Below are 18,906 nucleotides of genomic sequence, written 5' to 3' on the forward strand. Positions count from 1 at the left end.
TGTTAGTCAACGAAACGTTTCGTACTATTAACCAATATTTTCAATGTCTTAATGAAAATGTTTCGTTGTATCAATGAAAAATTTTCGTTGGCTCAATTTTAATGAAATTTTCTTTGTGTGTAGTATTTTTTATTTGTACTTAAAGAAATTTTTCGTTTCGTTCCTCAGAAAAGTAAACTCTTCTTTCATAAATTATCTCTCAAGTAAACTGAAGAATACCTAATACTACAGGCTGGACAAATTCGTTAAAATAATGAAATTTTAATTAAAATAAAGTTTATAATCTTTGCTTCAAAATTTTTTCATTAAATTTAGGACACAAATTTTGGAAATTTGCGTCCCTCCGTTAAAGTCCCATATCTCTGAACTAAGGCTAATTTTCCTTAAAGTAAAGAAACACATTTTTGATTTAAAGAAATTAAATTAACTGAAATATTGAAACTTTAGATTTAAGATAAAAAAGCTTCAAATGTAGGCTATGACTTATTTTGAGGATTTAGCATCTTTGGTTTAAAGTTTTGTTTTTTTTTTTGGAATTAAGAAAATCTTTTTTCTTTGAGGTATCCAATATAATTAGAATTTTTAAACTGGCATTTGTTTCTACGTGAATAGAAGAAGCTGCATCTTTTGCTCGGAATCAATACCAAAATCCCTAAGGGAAGGTCAACATCTTTGGATCCAAGTAAACTTTGGATCCATATCTTTGAACTAAGGCTAATTTTCCTTAAAGTAAAGAAACACATTTTTGATTTAAAGAAATTAAATTAACTGAAATATTGAAACTTTAGATTTAAGATAAAAAAGCTTCAAATGTAGGCTACGACTTATTTTGAGGATTTAGCATCTTTGGTTTAAAGTTTTGTTTTTTTTGGAATTAAGAAAATCTTTTTTCTTTGAGGTATCCATTATAATTAGAATTTGTAAACTGGCATTTGTTTCTACGTGAATAGAAGAAGCTGCATCTTTTGCTCGGAATCAATACCAAAATCCCTAAGGGAAGGTCAACATCTTTGGATCCAAGTAAACTTTTTTTGAGGGTAGGAATTCAAAAATCGTCATACTAACTTTCGAAATCCTAATCAAAAATTATACCGTGTCGAATCCTGTCATTTATAACTTTAAGAAATTGTATGGTGATTGGCCGAGATTCGGAGAGAACGCGCATCGGGTTCTATAAATAGTGGGATTGCTATTCACTGTATCACAGTGTCTTCCTTCTCAAGTCACTAATATCATCAACAATGTTTTTAAAAGGTTCTGCCACTCATTGTTGCACTCTTTTCCTACTTGAATCCAAACAAGAAAAGTTTTATTTGATTTTAGGAAGCTACAAATTAAATTGGAAAGTATTCATGACCACAGAATAAGTATAAAAAAACAATAAATCCAAAATCACAATTTGTAAGATCCTCATTTTCAATTTTTGGTCCTAAAAATCATCAAAGTGTCGGTCACTCATCGCATATGGTAACACTAACCTACTGTCTGGATATCAATCAGATGTTACAATACCAACAAGCTTGTGGTGATCTAATGCATCAATAGATAATAGTTCCACACAGAAATGTGCACAAAACTATGCAGGTTGTAATTGAGAAATAAATTTGCATATTTTTTTTCAAAAAGGTATGCATGAAAAACAAAATTAACAGATTTTCCGCAACAATTTCCGCACATGTTCTTTAAATATTTTGATTGGAAACTTCATTTTTGACATTGTGTGGAATTTTTAAATATTTAAATGTAATATAATTTTTTTTTTTAATTTCTCTCAAATATTTAAGTGTTAGTTGATAGCTACGATTGTATATTTGTATATAAAAGTTATAGTTTAGATTAGAACTAATTTGTTTTATGTTCTCAAACAAGTTGAACGACCTAGATAAACACAACCTACCTCTTCAACCCTCCAAATTCATTATTCATTTCTACAAAATATGTAAACAAAAAACTAAAAATTCCATCGTATTGAAAATGAATTTCCAATACATGTTGGAAATAGCACGTCATTGTGGTTGTGATAGACACAGATTCCTATAACATCTTCAATTTTTTTTACAACATATTCGTGTATGACGAAAAAATTCTAGTATGAATTGAGAATGAAGTAGTTTCATTGTCACAAAACCACACATACACAAAGTAGTGTCTGTGAACGTTTCAATTAAAAGAATTTAACAATAGTGACATAAAAGTCTACTAAAAAGGTCAGTCTACGAATGTAACATCTACAGAAAACAGTGAACAGTTTTAATGGAAAAATGAATTACCTCTCTTAATTTATACTCACGCTGAGTTTAACACAGGGTTGAAAAGTTGACACTTTTCTGCTTTTTTCAATACATTTCGACTGCAAAAAGCACCGTGGCACTACCGCGAGCCATTTGGTACTTTTTCATCACAATTGCTCTATATAGAGTTATTCTGCCCTAAATGTGAATGTGTCTCAGATATCAACTCTAAAAATTATAAATAGCGGACATTGAAGAAATAAACATATTCCAAAATGAGGATATTTTAGTTTTTATTATAGGATCTCAACATTTTTCAGATGAATATTCGTACGCAAATGTGAAACGTGAAATGTGATTTTTTCTTGATTTTGGTAGTTTTTAGAAAGAGGTACTTCTTCATAAATTTTCTATTGAAATAAACTTTTGACAAAATTTTCCATAGAAATAATATGTTGTCAACATTTTCTATAAAAATAAAATTTTGACAAAATTTTCTATAGAAATAAAATGTTGTCAAAATTTTCTATAGAAATAACATTTTGCAAAATATGATTTTTTTTAGAAAAATTAAAAAAAAAAAAACAATGTCCAAATCGGGTTCGATTTAAATATACGTATACTTTTACAATAGTCTTTAAATTTGATATTATGTAATTTTAGCACCTTTTGGCTTCGTAAATTACATTTTTAATACGTTAGTACTTTTTCGTCAACATCATTTATCATCCCTGGTTTAACATTAGGCTGGGAAAAAATTCTAAAAATTTTTAAAAATAAACTAAAACAAAATATTTTTTTTGCAATAAAAATAAGTTATATTTAGCATGAGTTTAACAATGGATTTTTTCTGAGTTCTTACAATAACAGAACTGCCAATGTTACTAACATTTGATACTAACATAATTTTATTGACTTACTGCAGAACTTGTAGTTATCGGGTCTGCTATGGCCACCCAAAGAAAAAAATACTTTCCCCTGAAGTATAGTTCAAAAAAGAGAATGAAAATTCGATAAAAATAGCCTAGGTGTAAAGCCACACTAAAAAAAAGTTTAGTTGGATTTAAAGATGTTGCTCTTTCATTAAGGATTTTGGTATTGATTCCGAGCCAAAGATGCGGATTCTTTAAAATAATAAAATTTTTAGCGAGGTATCTGGATCTATAAAATTAAAAATAGGATACAGATCTCATTTACGGAATTTTCATTCTATTTTCTCGGTATATTAATAAAGCTATTCACGCACAAACAAATGCCAGATTAAAAATCCAAATTGTATACTTCAAAGTAAAAAATATTTTCTTAATTCCAAAATAAAACTTTAAACCAAAGATTCTAAATTCTCAAAATGAGTCTTAGCCTATATTTGAAAAGTTTTTATCTTAAATCTAAAGATTCAATATTTCAATTAATTTAAGGACGATTTATTTAAATCAAAAATGTGTTTCTTTACTTTATGGAAATTTTTCCTTAGTTCAAAGACATGCAACTTTAACGAAAGGACGCAAATTTTCAAAATTTGTGTCCTACATTTAATGAAAAAAATTTTGAAGCAAAGATTATTTCATTTCATTTAATTAAAATTGCATTATTTTAAAGATATTTGTCCTTAATAGTATGTTAATTGTGCATCCTAAAATTGAAGTTGCGTAGTCTTTAATACCACGTAGTTAGTTTTTCAGTGTAGGCAGCATCTTCGGCACGGAATAATCCTAATACGAAATCCTTAAAAACTTCATAAAGTGGGTTTATCAAAAACATACGAATTATTACAAAGTACTTCCTAAGAAAGTTGAAATGTTTTCCATAAAGAAAAATATCTTTTTAATAGATTCTGTTCCTAAGTGTTGAGTACATTTTTGTGTCCTAAAATCTAGGTCATTCAAAGAAACAGTTTTTCTTTGCAGATTATTTTCGAATGTTTTATTTTTTGTATAGAAAAATATTTACTATCCACAAAGAAAACCAGCTTTTCTTGTTTGCATAAAAAAACAGATGCTACAGTAGTTCAATATATGCAGTTAAAACATTTCTGAATCTTAAGTTGAATACTTTCTTTATCTTTTGTTCGAAATTTAGATTTGTGTACAGATACTGATCTTTATTATTTTCATTTTCTTTGTTTTTCAATCTAGTAATCGCTGCAATTCTTTAAATTTTAGTGTGACATATTTGTATTTATAAAGATCCACTTTTAAATACAGTGAAACCTCCCAAAAGTGTACATCCAGAGTCCCTAAAAATTTGAAGGAATTTTGAAGGAGTCTCCTTACAACATAAGAGATAAATTTTATGTGAAAATATAGTGAACGTCTCACGTAAGTTGTGCACGTTTGAGAGGTGGCCGCTTTTCAGAGTGTTCACGTTTCAGAGGTTTCACTGTACAATAATGCAATAGCTACCACAAGAAATGTATGAAGGAATGGGAAACTTATAATTAAAATTTCAAGACCAGATTGAAAAAGAGCATCATAAAGTTTGGAGTTTTTTGTACTTCACAAATGTCTATAAACTTAATTGAAATATGTTATTCGTCAAGACAACATATAATGTAACATAATACCTCATTCACATTACACTTGCAAAATCCACTTTAACTAGATTTCAACTGTCATTTGCCTTATAAAAAGGGGATTTCAAATCCGCTTTTACTCGATTTCGAGCCTAATGTGAATGAGCTATAAGAATAAACTGCATGATCCATCCCCCTTGGATGCGAAAAGATAGAATAAATTAAATTAAATTAGTATAGTATATCACTTGAAAAGTTCAATTGAACTTTAATCATTTTTGATACAAAAATATTTAAATAAGAAGAAAGTTCAAAACCCTAATTTAAAAGAAATTTTTCAAGTAAGGAAACTTTGTCCTCAATGTTAAGAAAACCAAAATGATTTGAAACATTAAATTTTTGATGCAAAACTTGTAACTCAACTGGATCCAACGATTTTGAATTTATGTTAAAGATTTTGGCATTGGTTCCGAGCCAAAGATAAGGCTTCATTTAAATAAATTTTAATTTTAAATTTAAATCTATAAAATTAATCTATAAAATTAAAATAAACAAAATCCATTGTCTCTTCGCAATATATTAACAAAACTATTCATGTGCAAATAAACGTTAGTTTAAAAATCCAAATTATTACAGTTACTATAAAGTAAAAAATATTTTCTTAATTTGAAAAACAAAATTAAACCAAAGATGCAAAATCCTCAAAATAAGTCTAAGTCTATATTTTTTCTCATATTGGAACATTTTTAACTAAAAAATATTGATTTCCATTGACTAAAATAAAACTCAAATGGCACGTTTTTTTTTTAGTGTATTTGTTTCGTATAAGCATATCTATGTTTCATATATCCATACCAACGAAATAGCAAAAAAAAAGATATTGAATTCAAACCATATCTTCTGAAAAAAAAAACGTATAAATGTAGACTTAGTCTACTATACATTTAACGTCATATCAATGGACATTAGGAAAACATTAAGATTTAACATTGATTTTAATATTCAAATATTCTAGACATTAATGGAAGCATTAGTATCGATACCTTTACATAATTTTACAACTTAACCAAACAGAAAAAAAGAAGATTCAAATATTTATGGAAAAGAATTTTATTGTTTTTTTCTTAGATCTTGAGAAGTGATTTTTTTTCATATACAGATTTGTTATTATAGTTGCTCAGGGTCATTAACAAGTTTTCTTGTACTCTGGCTTAAATTAAAAATTTAGTTTATTTCTCATACTTAGGGTCTATTAAAAACTCTCAAAAATTTCATAAATAATATAATTTTGATTGCTCTAATGTTACTACAATATTTGCAACATCATTGTTTAAGGGTCAAACCACCAAGTAGCAGACAGCAGCCCCAGCGAGTTTGTTAATTGGCTGACTGTTAGTTCGTTTTAGTGTTTCATTTGAGTTTAAATTAAATACTATAATATAATTGTAGATCACGTAGATGCCATAATTGCACTATCTCACCGGACGGTAGAAGTTTATAGTTATAATAATCACGTTTGTATATTTTTTTTATGTAGTATATATATATATATATTACGATTGCAAAATCATCCATACAACCAACACCATGTATTCGCAACTCGCCGTAAATGTCCACTAGAAATGAATCTGATAGTATTTGTTTGTTCATGGTGGGGTTTAATGATGTTGTTATTTTTTTGTCGTCTGACGCTACGTTGCCGTATGGTCATTTCTCACATTAGTCAAGAATATATTGATATATAGAAAAAAAACAACGTTGGATTTATAACCAGTGAATGCAATAAAATAGCTCTTTTTTGCACTTTAAAAACTACAAATCATTGTTGTAACATCCATTACACACATGATTTAATATAATTTAATTGTCCATTATAACATTCAAGGGTCTAAAACGACAGGTTCCATAAAAACTACTGTTATTGATATTTACACCATGACTATTAATTATATGAAGTTAGTATATATTTTATAGTTAATTTTAAATTTATCATTATTAATAATGGAACAAGGATGACGAGGCGTAATGAAATACCATGCAAATTTTTATATGAGTATGCAAATATTTTTATAGTGTCTCACCCTGGCCGGGAATCGAACCGCGGTTGCCATAGTTGGTAGAATTCTACCAAAACTGGTAGATTTTTTACTGTTTGGTACATTGGAAGAGTTATTGATGTTTTGGTAGATTTTGCAATATATTCAACTCCCACAAAGAGGTACTTCAATTTTCTATATAAATAAAATTTTGACAAAATTTTCTGTAGAAATAAAATTTTGACCAAATTTTTTATAGAAATAAAATTCAGAGATTTTATAGAAATAAAATTTTGAGAAAATTTTCTATAGAAATAAAATTTTGAGAAAAATTTCTATAAAAATAAAATTTTTGACCAAATTTTCTATAGAAATAGAATTATGAGAAATGTTTCTATATAAATATAATTCTGACAAAATTTTATATGTAATTAAAATTTTTAGAAAATTTTCTATAGAAACAACATTTTGACCAAATTTTGACTATAGAAATACAATTCTGGGAATTTTGTATAGAAATAAAATTTTGGGAAAATTTCCAAAAGAATATAATTTTTAGAAATAAAATTTTGGGAAAATTTCCTAAAGAATATAATTTTTAGAAATAAAATTTTGACTAAATTTTCTATAGAAATAAAATTTTGAGAAATTTTTCTATAGAAATAAAATTTTGAGAACAGTTTCTATAGAAATAAAATTCTGAGAATTTTTTATAGAAATAAAACTTTGGGAAAATTTTCTATAGAAATAAAATGTTGACCAAATTTTCTAGAGAATTAAAATTTTGACTAAATTTTTTTATAAAAATAACATTTTGACCAAATTTTCTATAGAAACAAAATTCTGGGAATTTTTTATAGAAATAAAATTTTATATAAAAATATATCTTTTAGAAAATGTTCTATAGAAATAAAATTTTCACCAAATTTTCTATAGAAATAAAATTTTCACCAAATTTTCTATAGAAATAAAATTTTCACCAAATTTTCTATAGAAATAACATTTTGACCAAATTTTCTATAGAAATGAAATTCTGGGAATTTTTTATAGAAATAAAATTTTGGGAAAATTTTGTATGGAAATATAATTTTTAGAAAATTTTCTATAGAAATAAAATGTTGAGAAAATTTTCTATAGAAATAAAATGTTGAGAAATTTTTCTATAGAATTAAAATGTTGAAAACATTTTCTATAGAAATATAATTCTGACAAAATTTTATATATAATTAAAATTTTTAGAAAATTTTCTATAGAAGTAAAATTTTGACCAAATTTATATAGAAATAAAATTTTGAGAAAATTTTTAGAGAAATAAAATTTTGTGAAAATTTTCTATAGAAATAAAAAATCTTCTAACAATTCAATATCTTTATTCTAAATTTTGTGTTTTTTCAACTCAAAAAACTGTCGCTGATAGGAAACAGTTCATTTCAAGAAAAAGTTTTTTTTTCATACTAACAACAAAAAGTTGATCAAAAACTTCAAGGCAAGATTTTTTTTAAATTTGGTAGATTTGTGGTAAAATTTTCTTCAAAGTTTGGTAAATTATTTTTGGCTCGAGCGGCAACAGTGAATCGAACAAAAAGTTGATCAAAAACTTCAAAGCAAGATTTTTTTTAAATTTGATAGATTTGTGGTAAAATTTTCTTCAAAGTTTGGTAAATTATTTTTGGCTCGAGCGGCAACAGTGAATCGAACCCGCCTCCTTTGCAAGACTAAGGCTATGGTCACACTAGGCAAATATTTGACCAAAATGAGGGTTAAACATTTTTCCAGAACCATTTTCCAAATTTCTGGATACGGATTTTCGAGAATATTCCTACCATGTTGATATATATCCAATGTGAGCTCAAAATGTCTGCTGCCTTGGCTGTGGCGATGGATTCTTTTTTGATGTCTGTCAAATATTTGTCCAGTGTAACGCAATTCCAATGAACTACCGAAGAACATCTCATACGACTTGTTTATTTTTTCACTCAAACCACTAAAAATTTCGTATGTTTTGTAAGTGTTTTTACGAAGGAATTTCCCATTGTTACTTTATTTCATACACTTGAAAAAATTACTTCCCATTGTTCTCCAACGGTCAACTGTTGAAAAGGGTGGAGCGAGAAAACCCGACATTCAATCTGACCGGTTTTTTGATCACTGTACACTGAAAAAAAGCATGCCCGGTTCCAAAGTTTTTGTAATTACACTATTTAATGATTTTTGATTTGATTATGAACGAAAGAAACGGAAAGTAGAAGTAAGGAAACATATTTCCCATAACATAGTTTACTTTTTTTGTGTTTTTAAGCGCTTTTTTTGCTTTGTTGTCAAGAGCAAAAAGTCAACAAATTTAAATACTATTTCATTAATTTTGAAGAATTTTTCACAATTATTAAAGACAAGTTGACCAAAGGCAAACAAAATTTTCTTTCATTTTAAGATACCCAGTTTTAACTCGAATCACTTCACTATAAGGTCAAAACCCCTTCATTGAAAAGTTCGACTTTTGGACAAGAAAAAAGACATAACTTAGAGAAATGCGTTTTCTATGCTAAGCACAAAGTTTTTAATTTATGGACACGAAATCTTTTTTACGTGTAGTTTCCTCATAAATAAATGGTATTACTGAAATTTCCCCAACACAAAAAATGTGTTTTTAATGATTCGACCACTTGACCTCGACTTATTTTGACAAAAATGTTGTTTATGCAAAAATTCTAACATATCGCCAATTAAAAAAAAAGAGTTAAATAATTCTAAAAAAAGTCTTTTCCCATTTTCGAACTTTAATTCTATAGAATTTTCTTTTAAGTAAAATATTAATTGTATAAAAACAATCACCAACTTATTCAAAATTTTTTTCTCTAGGTGTAAGGGCCAGATGCCATACAATTAATATAAACATATATGATATTATGCACTGAGCTTACAGGCAGGCAGGCAAGTGCTTGGAAATATTTTTATTATATTATAAATAGAATATTATACAAATTTAAACTGGTTTCCATGCCTTTCATAGCGATCTTTAGATATACATCTGTTCCATGAGTTAATCATGTACTAGTAAACTTTGTTTACTTTGAATTTTCTACAGGGAACACATTCCCATCGATCAATTGTATATGTATACACATATACAACAAAAAAGGCAATTTTATATAAATAGTAAATAAAAACAGAAGCTTTTTAAAATTTATATTTACCTAGAACTAATTTTGATCGTTAAAACGATGCAAAATTTAATTTATTTTTATTGCAAAAAAATTGGTTTTAGTTTAATTTTACTACTATTTCCGAAAATTTTCCTTGCCCCATGCAATTTTTGAACTTAACGTAGGTATAAAATTATTTGACACCACAAATAAGTTCAATGTAAACTAAAACAATTTCATATGTTACCAAAAAATATCCTTAGATATAAGCCAACGAAAATTTCGAGAGGTGATTTCAGTTAAATTTGCCAAATATAAAAAAAATCTTTATTTTAATTATTTTTTGCACACTTGAATTATATGAACTAAACATGAGAAAACTAGTTTTTCGTGGATGGTTTCTTAAAAATAAACTAAAACAATATTAATTTTTTCGTAATAAAAATAAGTTAATTTTAGCATCAGAACTTTTTTCTGTATATACAAATATTTAAATTAAAAGAAAGTTCATATTTGTTTAGAAGAAATTATCTTTAAATTCACGGTACTCGTCTTAAAAATTGACGTCTTCCTTCTAAAGATATTTTGAATATATGGCGATTTCGATACTAATGAATAGTGCACACAAAAACATTTTTTCTGATTCAATCACGAAATTAATTGATCCAATTAATTTTTTAATTGAAATGTCTTCAATCACCGAAATGATAGTATCAATTAAAAAATTAATTATTAATTAATTAAAAAATTTCACGAAAATGTTTCCAATTAAAATCTTAATTGAGTTTTGAAAAATATTCAATTAAAAATTTAATTGATTCAACAAATTTTTTAATTAAAACAAAACCCAATCACAAAAATTAATAGTATCAATTAATATTTTAATTGGATCATTAATTGACTTTCAATTAATTTTTTTAACCCTCCGTCATACACATGTCACATTCGTAACACATGGGGCCTGGCCAGACCCACTATGTATTTTAATGTATTTTAATGTATTTTAATGTATTTATATGGAAAATATTCTATTTTGTTGATATTATTACATTATTACTGTCGTATTTCCGTCCTGATTTATTCACACATCGATAGGTAATACACTTTTAAGAGGGTACCTGAAGTTTTAAGTCTCTAGCTATAGTATAAATGTATTTTAATTACAATTAGAATCGAAAAAGGTCTGGCCAGACTAATGTGTCTGACCGAGGTTTAATTGATACTATCATTGCTATGATTGAAGACATTTGAATTAAAAATTAATTGGATCAATTAAGAATTTCAGTGGAAAAATTTTCGTGAATTTTTTTTCTGTGTGCATTCTTGAAATTGATTTCAAAATACGAGCGGCATTTTCACAGCTTTTGGATATAGCTAAAACCAAAGACAATACACCTAAGGAAGATGGGAAATTGGCATGCGTCACACCAAATGTTGCATTGACGGTGTTATTTCCATACATGTTTGGGAGCCGCCGTGGTGCAATGGTTAGCATGCCCGCCTTGCATACACAAGGTCGTGGGTTCGATTCCTGCTTCGACCGAACACCAAAAAGTTTTTCAGCGGTGGATTATCCCACCTCAGTAATGCTGGTGACATTTCTGAGGATTTCAAAGCTTCTCTAAGTGGTTTCACTGCAATGTGGAACGCCGTTCGGACTCGGCTATAAAAAGGATTGAGCTTAACATGGAATCGGACAGCACTCACAATGGACTGAATAGTCTAAGTGAGCCTGATACATCGGGCTGCCACCTAACCTAACCTATACATGTTTGTAATTTTTTTATTTTTTAAATGAAAAACTTAATTTTCTTAATGAAACAAAGTTAAATTTTAGGCAACAACAAAAGAATACATTTTCCCCTTTATGGAAATTTATTTCCTGCACTTAATTTCTTTTTATTTGCATTTTAATGCTTTGTCAAACTTGTCGTATACGCGTTTGGTTCGATAAACGAAAAGTATGGAACTAACCCCGTAAATGGTTTGATGTGCTCAGTAGCCAATTTCCCATCTTCCTTAGGTATATTGCCTTTGGCTAAAACCATCATATTATATATCAATTATAACTTTGGCGAAAATATAATGAGGAAAAAGTAGTATAGCACCAGGATAACGTTTTCGTAGAACCGAAATCGGTTTAGGTTACTTAATTTTTAATTATATTTTATAATAAGGAGTAACAACCACCGTTGCCACAGTTGGTAGAAATCTACCAAAAATGGTAGATTTTTGACTGTTTGGTAGATTGGTAGAATTCTTGATAATATGGTAGATTCGGCAAAATATTCCTCTTCAACTAAGATGTAGTTAATTTTTTATAAAAATACAATTTTGACAAAAATTTCTGGAAAAATAAAATTTTGACAAAATTTAGTAGATAAATATAATTTTGACCAAAATTTCTATACCAAAAAATTTAGAGTAATAAAATTTTGACAAAATTTTCTTGAGTAATAAAATTTTGACAAAATTTTCCAGAATAATAAAATTTTGACAAAATTTTCTAGAATAATAAAATCTTGACAAAATTTTCTAGAGAAATAAAATTTTATCAACATTTTTTAGAGAAATAGAATTTTGACAAAATTTTCTAAAGTATTAAAATTTTTATAAAATTTTCTATAAAAAAATTTTTTTTGCAAAATTTTCTATAGAAATAAAATTCTGACAAAACTTTCTACAGAAAAAGTTTTGACAAAATTTTCAAGAGCAATAAAAAAAATATTCTTAAAATTTTGGTAGACTAATATGTTTTTTTTTTTTTTGTTTTTTTGCGTGATTGAATGGACATTAGCATGGCTTTATCTATATTATCAGTAAAGCAGACAAATCATTAAAGCCATGAAAGAACAAAATTGCTAGAATGCATACGACAGAATGATTGGAAAGAACCAAACCAAAAAAATCATCATCAATAACATCCAATATATTCCGGGTTGTTTGAAATGGATGCGGATAACAAAAGTTATTATGTTTTTTTTTTTCTTGATTTTTATTTTCCAAAGAAACGCATTCGCTTCTTAGACGGAAATATGTCTGTCCAATTACAAGGTTGGACATATAATTCTTGAAAGAATACAAAAATTAATCGACCACCAACTGTATGGTAATTAAAAAATGCAAAAACAAATGATATTATCAACGAAGGAATTTGAATAAAACTTTAAACGAAACGCATTCTAGGGTGATGTTCTTTGCTAAGACAAAAGAATTTAAACATTGGATCACAATGTCATCTAAAAGATGCAAATCTAATTCTAATTACTTTTCCATACAATCGTGTGTTGTAGGTTGGAAAATGTCAAAGTCTACTGCATATACAAAAACATCGCTATACTGAAGAATATGATGATGATCATGACGAATTTATCCAAAGATACTTTTGTAATATTCATCAATGTGTTAATTGATTGAGCATTATTTTCACCACTTCTCTATTCTATACCATCGTAGTAGATTTGACCTTGCTCTTGCCCATGTGGATGAGTGAATAACTGGCTGGTTGGCTGGCACGCGGACAGCGATTAAAACGTTAGTAATTTTCTATAAAGATAAATAGTAAAAAAAAAACAAATCAAAAGAATAGCTTAGCCACTAGCTAGAGCTGGCTTCTTTGTCTTGTATGCACGTTTCTTTGGCCACTAAATATACCGTTTTGTTTTTTTTTTCTCTTATTTTTGTTTTATTTAGTTGTCGTTTTTTGTATCGTCATTTTACATACGTTAATTTCAAAATAGTACAAGTCCAAAATAATAACTTGTAGTACATGAAGTATAACAGTTTCATGGTTACATGAAGTATAACAGCTGTCTGTCCGTTACGGTATAATATTTATGCAGTTACGGTATAATATTTAAGTGCAGATCAATAAAATATCTCTATGTTGAATCAAATTGTAAATTGACATAGCGGTGGCAGTTTTTAAAGAATGTTCCTCAATTTGTCAAAAAGAATTTGTATCAATTAGTAAAATTTTCCAAAACTTCTTTATCTTTTTTTATTTATTGCAAGGATTTCTATCATCATCTAAAAGTGTATATTTCATAATTGTTATTTTTTTTTTAATAAATTGGTACCTTTTTACAGAAAAAGTACTAAAAAAATACGAAGTTAGCGACCTTTTTACACATCCTAGGGATTGTAATGAGAATAAAAAAATTGACGTTTTGAAAGTAAAGACTTTTAGATTTTTTCAAAATTTACCAAAACCTAAGTGAAGTAGGACCCCAAAAATATATGCAAGTAATTTCATTTCAATTTTGGGGACCGTTTGCATTATGAACCCCAATATTTCAAATGAAAATAAACCCCAATCTCCTTTCTGAGATTGTGCCTCGTTTTCAAATGGGGCGTATTTTAGCATTCTGTGATTTCACAAGGGTTGCAACTGTATATACTTTTTTCATTTCATTTCATTTCATTTATTGAATGGTATTTCCAGCACAACAAGATTGAATCTTATGAATTATAGTACTGGAGTAACATGGTTAGATTACAATCAGAGATGGTCTGTATCAAACTTTTTTAGGTTTGCAACTGTCGCAAAGTTGTAAACGTCGTAAACGTCACATACGCGTCGCAAATGTAGAAAAAGTAACAAAATACTTTAGTCGCGTCAGCTAGGCAGCGAATTCGATGATATCCAAGATGATGGTATGTGCGAAGAAGTTTCAATTCTTAGGAAGGTTCACAATTTTCGATTTTAGTCCCCACATTTTCCCTATTGCCTTTTGCACGAGTACAGGGTAACCGTTGATTTTCTCGTCCTTTCTTAGGTTTAAGTTCAGTCTCCTGTCCAATATAACCCCAAGGTATTTTGAACACTCACCAACGGGAAATTCGATACCACCTTAGAAAATAGGCTTGACCATGGGAAAACTTTCACAAATTTCTGCAGAAACTCACAGCCAATGCTGACAAACTAAATTCAAAAATGTTCAGGATTTCTTCTATTCAAAATTTGGTTTTCTACAGTAGGTTTGCGACTTTTGCGACATACGTATTATACCGTCGCAAATGTATGTCGCAAAAGTCACAGTTTGTGACAGACCAACCCTGATTATAATATTGTTATTAAAATGTATGAAATTAAATTACAATCAAAATTAAAATAAAATAACATATAAGTATAAATAAATAACAGTATTCTAAAATGTATTATTTTAGTGTTAAAAAAATGTAGCTTCCCCAGTACTAAAGTATTTCACATGGTTTAATAATATTCCAGGATATTCCTCTTGAATCGTTGTGTATTGGTTATTAATTGCAGCTTATTAGGGAGTTGATTCCAGAGACGGATCGTGCTGATAAAAAATGTCTTTCTGATGAGTGACGACGGTTTGCGATTTGTACAATGTTTTCCCTTCTTGATGATCGGGCGAAGATCAAATTCGCATATAGATATGAAGGTTTACTGGTGTGAATTATTTTATGTAACAATACTAATGATTTGCAAATTAAGTATCTTTCCAGTGGCAACTTCAGTATCAATAATGAATATAGTGGCACTCTGTCAAATCGCCTTAAACCAAAAGCATTTCGTACTGCATTGTTAAAAGTAGTTTGAAGTTTTCTTTTGTCAGTTGTATTTATATCAGCGAATACTTCAGAAGCATAGAGTAATGTAGGTAATATGTAGCTTTTTACTAACAGTATTCTAATATTCAGTGGTGTGAAGTGTTGGGTAGTCCAACGATTTCTTAGCATTGAATATACTTTTCCACAGGCCGAAGAAATATGGTCAGACCATGTAAGATTCTTATTAAAGATTACCTCAAGATTCTCTGCTTTATCCACAATTTCAATTTGTGTGGATCCTAGATAAATTTTGATGTTATCACCTATGTCAACATTTTTGTTATGGATTGGAATTGCCTTCGACTTATTAGGATTAAGTATTAAACAGCTCTTTGAGGCCCAATTCAGTATTCGTTGCAGGTCTGCGTTAAGATTCGATACATAAGTCGCTATGGAATTCAGTTTACATGAGGAGTAAAGCTGTACATCATCAGCGTACATTTGAATATGATTATGCTTAATTTGGTCAGGTAGATCATTCGAATACATTGAGTAGAGGAGGGGTCCAAGGATCGATCCTTGCGGTACCCCTCTTGGCAGTGGAAGGAGTAAAGAGTTGTTAGTTCCATCCGTTGTGTATTGCAATCTTTTGTTATGACATCGCATCAGATTTGGTTTTTTCGGTGGACGACCTTCGGCCGGGGTTCTATCTTTTCATTCTTTCCCCTATGGACAGAGTCCAAAGTGGGCTTACTCAAATCCCAAGAAATTCGTAATGAGTAACACATAGTTCATTTTTTCTTAAAACTTTATACCTTTTACATCAGTGTTTATTTTCAAACGGTCTCTTAAATCAAAAGAAAAAATGAGCGCTAATTTTATTTTGGAGTCGATTTTCGATGCATTTGGTTGGAGATTATTTTCATGAAGCTCATATTCATTATGAATCGTCGTCTCACATTTGTGGCCCTGTTTCATTTGGATTTTGGGGCTTATTTTCCTGGGGCCCAATTCCATAACGCCTCAGAAAATGCCAAAGTCTATTTTTAATATTACAAAAAGTCGACTACGATTTTTCAATTTATTTTAAACGACAAATTCTAAAGTCGATTTCCTATGCCAAATACGGGCTTCACATTATATTTACAAAATCCAGTTTAGTTACATTTCATTTGTCATTTTCCTTACAAAAAAAAAGAGATTTCAAATCTCGAAAAAATTGGATTTTCAATGTAATATGAAGAGCCTATAACCCAGCTACTGCACTATTCTTGTTTTTGCCGAATATATTCATCTAAAATGTCATTATTTAAATCCAATGATATTTGAATTGCATGGTAAAATCTTTCTACACATGCCAGAAACGATTTAGCATATTTTTAAATGAAGGTTGTGCAAAATGTATCTTTTTTGAGTTATGCTCTGCCTTGATTTGGCATGCAAAGAAGCATCACAAGCATTAATAACATCAAAGTCCATTAATACATCTGCTAATATTTACGCCGTCATCTCCCCTCCTCAAACCCCTAACCTTTGTTTTGTTCAAATTCGGAAGTAATTCTCCAACTCCCTCCGTCATTAACAAAGCACACACACAGTCGAAACGATTTGCGATTAATTTATGTATTTTCTCACGTTACTTTTGAATAGAAAATTAAAACAAAAAAAATCGCGAATTGCCATATATGACTAATCCAACCCTTAGCTGACAATCGACATTATATTCATGGGTTCTTTAAGCATTCTCATCAAATACAAAGGCAATTGGAATTTCAATTTCATTTTCTTTTGCACAGTGATTTTCAAACCTCCAATTCTAAATTTTGATGAGCTTTTTGCCTTGAAGCTAATATTTATTTTTAGTATTAATTAGCATAAATAACCAATAACTGGTTCAAAATGTTTGCTATAAGTTTTATTTTCATTATCAAAAATATTAAAAGCTAAGTAAAATACTTTTAAATTAAATTTCTGCTAATGAATAAACTTTCCAAATATGTGAATCATTTTTTGTCGAACTAATAAATATAACATTTATATTAATATAAATGATGAATTATAAAAGAAGTACAAAGTTATAGATTGTGCCTTTATTTGATACCAAAAACTTCAACCACCAATAACGAAACATTTCCAAAATACACTAATAACAAAACAAATTTACTTTAATCCAAAGATTTTAACCTTACCTTAAGGATTTTTGTATTGATTCCAAGCTAAGGATGTCGCTTCTTTAAAAGATATTTTTAGGTAGCTAATTTTCATGCTCTTTTGCAATATATCAACAAATGTATTCATGTACAAATAAAACCAAATTATAAGAGATACTTCAAAGTAAAAATTATTTAATTAAAAAAAAAAAAAAAACGGAAGATGTAAAATCCTCAAAATAAGTTTTAGCCTAATTTTGAAGCTTTTTTCTTTAATCCAAAAAAATCAATATCTCAGTTAATTTAAAGATAATTTCTTCTAATTTTTTCGACGTAATAATTATAAGATTATTTGTTTCCTAACTTTACGGACACTTTCCTTTAAAATCCTAAATATAATTAAAAATTTTTATACCCTGCGCAATACTGTGGAACAGGGTATTATAAGTTAGTTCATATGTTTGCAACACCCAGAAGGAGACGAGATAGACACATTATGTCTTTGGCAAAAATGCTCAGGGTGGGCTCCTGAGTCGATATAGCCATGTCCGTCTGTCCGTGTAATCAAAGTCTAGGTCGCAGTTTTAGTCCAATCGACTTCAAATTTGGCACAAGTATGTGTTTTGGCACAGAATAGAACCCTATTGATTTTGGATTTACACTCATTTGGTTTGAGGCCAATTTTTTGCTCCGATTTAATTGAAATTTTGCACAGGGAGTAGAATAAGCATTGTAGCTATGCGTGCCAAATTTGGTTGAAATCGGTTCAGATTTAGATATAGCTCCCATATATATCTTTCGTCCGATTTACACTCATATGACCAGAGGCCAATTTTTTACTCCGATTTAGTTGAAATTTTGCACAGGGAGTAGAATTAGCATTGTAGCTATGCGTGCCAAATTTGGTTGAAATCGGTTCAGAGTTAGATATAGCTCCCATATATATGTTTTTCTGATTTCGACAAAAATGGTCAAAATACCAACATTTTCCTTGTAAAATCGCCACTGCTTAGTCGAAAAGTTGTAAAAATGACTCTAATTTTCCTAAACTACTAATACATATATATCGAGCGATAAATCATAAATAAACTTTTGCGAAGTTTCCTTTAAATTGCTTCAGATTTATATGTCGAATTCTGTCCAGATCGAGCGATATTTAAATGTATGTATTTGGGACAAACCTTTATATAGCCCCCAACACATTTGACGGATGTGATATGGTATCGAAAATTTAGATCTACAAAGTGGTGCAGGGTATAAAATAGTCGGTCCCGCCCGACTTTAAACTTTCCTTACTTGTTTAAAACTAAAAAA

The 18,906-nt window shown here is 28.8% G+C and overlaps 1 protein-coding gene across 9 annotated transcripts in view; it reads left to right on the forward strand.

The window, feature by feature from the left end:
• Positions 1-18,906, forward strand: part of Aldh-III (Aldehyde dehydrogenase type III) — a 72,681-nt gene that overhangs the window by 38,410 nt on the left and 15,365 nt on the right. The gene's annotated exons all lie outside the window — the stretch shown is intronic.

This window comes from Haematobia irritans, chromosome 5 (assembly GCF_050003625.1).
Source record: "Haematobia irritans isolate KBUSLIRL chromosome 5, ASM5000362v1, whole genome shotgun sequence".
Classification (NCBI taxonomy): Eukaryota; Metazoa; Arthropoda; class Insecta; order Diptera; family Muscidae; genus Haematobia; species Haematobia irritans.